The sequence below is a fragment of the Natrix helvetica genome, assembly GCF_964273705.1.
Source record: "Natrix helvetica genome assembly, chromosome: 1".
Lineage (NCBI taxonomy): Eukaryota > Metazoa > Chordata > Lepidosauria > Squamata > Natricidae > Natrix > Natrix helvetica.
In genome coordinates, this window is record NC_138548.1 from 76,837,090 (window position 1) to 76,843,089 (window position 6,000).

The window sequence follows — 6,000 nt, forward strand, 5'->3', positions numbered from 1 at the left end:
CCTATCACTTTCCAGCAATACAAAGCAACCCCAGCCAGTATTAGATGCACAAATATAGCCACTTGAATTTGTTTCCTTAGTGTTGTATCCAGGGGTGGGATCCTACCGGTTTAACAACCAGTTTGCTGAGTGCTAGTGCGCTTAATGTGCCTGATGCGGGCTATGTGCGTGTGCACAGTTCACAGGAAAACAGCTGAGGCACAGAAATCAACTCTGCTGCACCGATCAGCTGGGCTAAAAAACAAGGAAATATAGGTGAGTATAACCTGGGGGGGCAGGCAGGCCCACCGAAAGGTCAGAGAGAAATGGTTTGCTCTCAGCTGACCTTCAGAGCTACCGGTTTGCCTGAATTGGTCTGAACCGGTAGAATCCCACCCCTGGTTGTATCATTGCACTACGTATTGACTGACCATTTCTAGCAACTGCATGTTTTACATGTATGAAACAGCTGCCACTGACCAAGAACTTCTATACCACCTTAGACCAAATGCATGCACAAAGCACCATTTTCAGCTGAAGGAATTTCCATGTATAAGGAACCCTGTTTAAATGTTGTCGATATGGACCGAAACCCTGCTGACTTCACTCAAAAGATCTCAATAACACAAGAAGCAACTTTCTACATTTAGCACGAGGCTGGGGATCTCATAGAGTACTCAAGTCTGTCATGGCTTAATTAGTACCATGGGTTTTCTCTCTCCTTCCTAGTACAGGTGTGAATAGAACAACACGACTGGAGATTGCAATCTCTCCAGTCTGCTGTTGCTTACCTCACCCTTTCTTTATATCTACTTGGGTTCTGCAGAGGTATACCACAGGCTTATTGCTATGCCTTGCATTTTGTAGCCTTTGCAACGACCCTTGTTTATCATTTGCCTTCTCTGTACTGTGTCACGCATCTGCCAACTGCTTCATGGTTCATGAAAGCATAATTTGTTTAGCAAGCTACTTATTGACCGAGGGTATATTCTCACTGCAAGCAACTTGCGATAAGCCTGAAAGCAGACACCGATTTCTCTCATTTCAAATTCATATTGTTTGTGCCTACGCTGAATGTGGATGATAAACAAACAACAGCAGGAGCTTTCTTGAGATATTGTAACCTGAAGAAGATAGATGAGAAAAAAAGAATAAGAACTGTAAGAGAGGAGACAAATATAGCTACACTGGGGGAGGATATCCTACATAAGTTGCTTCAGCTTCAGCATCAAGGTGAGGCATGCCACTACATGGTGCAAACCTTGGCTTGTTGTAGCATGCTCTGTTCCCACAGATTAACCTCACCTTCCTTTCTATACAGCACAGAATCACAAGGCCCCCGCCCATCCCCAAGTGCCACACAGAACTGTATGTTCTCCTGAGTGTTTTTAACCACATACTTCCTCTAACAGTTTTATTTTGTTTCTGCACTGGAGCTGAGGCTTGACTGGTGGTAGAGGGCGTGGGGTTTGTGGCATTGACTAAACCTACCACTTCTTCATGCAGATTGCTGTTTCAGCAGTCAGACAGCTACCGTTGTTATTGGTTTTCTTCTTTAGCCCAGCTGTCCCAGAACAAATCTTTCCTGTAGCTGATAAGAGGCATACCAGACAAAACCAAAGGCTCTGTAGTCCGTTGTCTTATCCTTTCCCATGGCTAATGAGAGGAAGACTGCTGACATTCAGAAAAAAATGTCTTACTTGGGTAATGGAAAGGGGAAAGAAAACGATTATTTAGCTTGAGGAAGAAAATAATATGTTATGCAAGTTAATTACACCTTTACAATTTTCCTACAGCCAACTAGGTTGAGACTGCCAGATGACCTAAAATATAGGAACCATGCTGCCTGTGTCATAAGATGTTAAAGCCTCTTCCATAAATACCGTATTTTTCAGAGTATAAGACGCACTGGAGTATAAGATGCACCAAGATTTTGAAGAAGCAAAATTTTTTAAAAAGTTTATGCACTCTACAGACCTCCCAAAAACGGCCTGTTTTTCGCAAAAACACGCCCATTTTTTATCCAAAAAAAAGGGCACGCATAGCCTTTAGGAGGCTTGTAGAGTGCTCTTGGGGGCTGGAGGGGGCAAAAAACAAGCAAAAAATGGCCAATTTTCTGCTCATTTTTGCCTTCCACAGCCCCCAGGAGCACTCTGGAAGCCTCCTAAAGGCTATGCATGGCCATTTTTGCAAAGGGGTGGGGTTTCGGGAGGCCAAAAATGCTGTATTCAGTGTATAAGACGCACCCAGATTTTCACCCTCTTTTTTGAGGGAAAAAGGTGTGTCTTATACTCCGAAAAATACGGGTAATTAAATGAACTAGGGGTACTAATGTTAATAGTAGTTAACTAATGCATAGGTCCATAAGCCCCTAGTTCCATAAACAGAACACTCAAATAGTAAACTCACTTAAAATTTAATAACTCCAGATAGTTAAGCTTTTTTTTCAGTATGGCTATTATTTAGCTCCATGAAATGTGATTACTTAGCCTTTCCCACAAAGAGGACCATGTCTCTTGGAAGTCCATCTAACGAGGTACTAAAGCTGAGGCCCATAAGGTTTGAGAACTAATCATTTCACATTTCAGAACCAGGTGGTTTGGCTCTCATTTCTAAAATGGTATTACGATACCATTTTAGATATGATATTATGGTATAATATTATGAGCCGTGGTGGTGCAGTGGTTAGAGTGCAGTACTGCAGGCTACTTCTCCTGATCATTGGCTGCCAGCAGTTTGGCAGTTCGGGTCTCACCCTCTCAAGGTTGACTCAGTCTTCCATCCTTCCAAGGTGGGTAAAATGAGGGCCCAGATTGTTGGGGGCAATGTGCTAACTCTGTAAACTGCTTAAGAGAGGGCTGTAGAGCAGTATGAAGCTGTATATAAGTCCAAGTGCTATTGGCTATGATACCACATTTAAATGACGCTCTGGGAATTCAGTAATCTGAAAAGTATAAATTTTGCATAGGGTTTTTTTAAAATGGAAAAGAGAATCAGAGGCAGGCAGCTACACAATATAATCCCTATTGGTGTCAATTCTTTCAGTAAAATTAATTGGAGTTTGTTTGTATTAAATCAGTCACATCTTTGAAATGGGCAGCCATATAAATTGATTTAATACAAAAATCAATTTATATGGCTGCCCATTTCAAAGATGTGACTCCAGGAACCATAGAACATGTTAAAAATGATTTTAAAAAACAATACCAGTGAAACATATACCAGTAGTACCTGCTAAGAATAAATAATCAGCAGGACAATGACAATGCACAAGCCACCTAACCTTATAACTTTCATTCTGTGGAGCATATCCAGTGTCAGTGTTCCAAATATCATCCAAAACTAAATCAGAATTCAAGGCAAAGTATTGCTCAAAGTTCCAATTTATTAGGAGAGACATGTTGGTACATCTGTGGAAACCCGAATATGAAAGCTTCCCGGGGTTTCCCACCCAGTTGAAAGTTCATGATCTTGCCCCCAGCCCAGACCCACAAGCCCATCACATGGTCCAATCTTCCACTGCCACGCTGGCAGTTCCACCCATCCAGTTCCGGTCAGGCCCAGAGGTGTAGAGAACAAAAGATGACCTTGGGCTTCTAGAAAGAAGTTTTTTTATTTTGACAACAACACATTCTACTCCTTACTATTCCTCCTCCCAATTCCCCACTAATGAAACAGCATAATAGAAAAGAATATTAGTGTGGCAAGCCAAAGATCCTAAAAGGAACCGGCTGCAGGCCTGACATCCAGATCTTCATTGCTTTGCAGGGTCAGGACCAATTTAATGTTGGGGTGGGGAGGGAGAGATTATGGTATTCCAGTGTTCAGGAATTGTGCCAGAAAGTGTCTGCTTTCTACTGTAGGTCCCATTAGGTGGCACTCCTTAATTGAGGAACCCAGAAGTGGAGCTAGTGGATGAATAAAAACACACCAGAGAGAAGAATGCCTGAAGATAACCTGGCCCCTTGCTATGACAAGTAGCAATCAGTAATTTGAAGTATAGGGAGCTGGAGCAGAAGTGATGGTGCATACTAAGGTGCATCCATAACTTTGCCCATGTCACCACATTCTGGATAGATTACAGCCTTCAGATGATCTCTAAGAGCAGCCCAAGGTAGAGCATATTGCAATAATCCACTCTGGAAGTAAAACATGAATGACAATGAGTAGTGCCCCCCCCCCCAGTTCAGGAATGGGCACAATTGGGACACAAAAGAAATTTCTGCAAAAGTCACAGCCACAGCTGTCACTTTCTTTTCAAATAGGAGCCATGAACCTAGGAAGACTGTTTCACCCCAATGGGACTTGCCTGCCCCACTCGTGCCAGCAGAGGAGGCATACTGTGGATCCCATCACCAAGGAATTTTGGCTGGCAGGATCCAGCAGAAGAGCCTTCTCTAAAGCAACTCCTGCCCTCTGGAACAACTTCTTACCCCTTGAGAGGATATGAGGAGGGGTCCCATCCTCTTGACGTTTTGTAAGAGCCTTAAGACCTGGCTCTGCCAGATGGCTTGGGTCACCCAGTGAGGGTGCTTCTTACTGGAGGTGATTGACTAATTAAAAATCAACTCCGCTCTTCCTCTATGTGCTCAGCTCTCTTCTTTGCCATCTTGTGCCCATGCTTTTATCTGTTAATGTTTTTATGTGCTGTGTTTTTATAATGGATGATTTTAATGTTTAATGCAACTGTATTCAATATATTAGGGGTCCTCAACCTCTGAGCCATGAACCAGCATGGCCACCCAGGAACCAGGCCACGCAAGCAAGCAAAGCCCCATCCACGCACGTATGAGATCCAAGCAGTGCACGAAACTACGCAACCGCCCGGCCATGGGGGAAAACACACACACACACACACACACACACACACACACACATATATATATATATATATATATATATATATATATATATATATATAGCATTTGTGCTGATAAATAAATAAAGGGAGACTCTTTAGCACAAATGCAACACAAATGTAACAAGGCAACATTAAAAAATGGCTTTCTGCCTGAATGGCTCCTAGGGTGAGTTGATAGACAGAAAAGGCAAGCAGTATGCTCCCTCCCATATTTGGCCATATCAGGGGTTGTGACACAATATATATGCACGCACGTGCGCACACACACTAGATAGATCGATAGATAGATGATAGATAGATAGATAGATAGATAGATAGATAGATGATAGATAGATGATAGATAGATAGATAGATAGATAGATAGATAGATAGATAGATAGATAGATAGATGATAGATAGATAGATGATAGATAGATAGATAGATTAAGATTGTCCTCCTCTATAAGTCCTCATCTCACTATGCAGTGGGCAACATATTCACAGCCTTAAAGTAACGGGTCTCTTTTCTGCTGATTGTAGTTTTTTGAAGAATGTAGCATATAAATGGCCAGGCAAACATCAACTCTACCTAAAAGAAAACCTGCCAGATAATTATTTTAACTAACTAATTCACAAAACTTCTTTTTGTGACTGTGTGATGAAGCAAAGCCCAAGTGTTAAATTAAATGGGGGTGGAGCGGAGTTTTCTGAGCCTAATCTGCTTAATTTACTTTACATACTCAAAACTGATTATACTAGCTGGGATTACAGGAAGTAATGTGAATAGTGGAAAAAATATCATTATGCATTGAGAGTTACAGGGAAAGATGGCATTAGGAATGACCATTGATTTTTGTAGGTGTGCGTTGTGTAGTTTGGCTCTAAAAGTATGTTTATGCTGAATTGCTTTAATTAATCAGAGTTTAACATTTCATCCACACTGTAGAAATACTGTTTTGAAACAAGAAAAGTTAAACCACAGTTTGAAGCTGGTTTATGGATTTATTATTTTAAAACTGGTAATCAGGACTTCCTGCTAGGATGAAGTGGCACCTATGATTGTTAAGAAATTCTGGTGTGACGACACTATACGTGCAGATCAAAGATTCATTTGTATCTTGATTTACTGTAGGCTGAATGATGCTTTTTCTGAATGCAGCCATTATTAATATATCCTAATT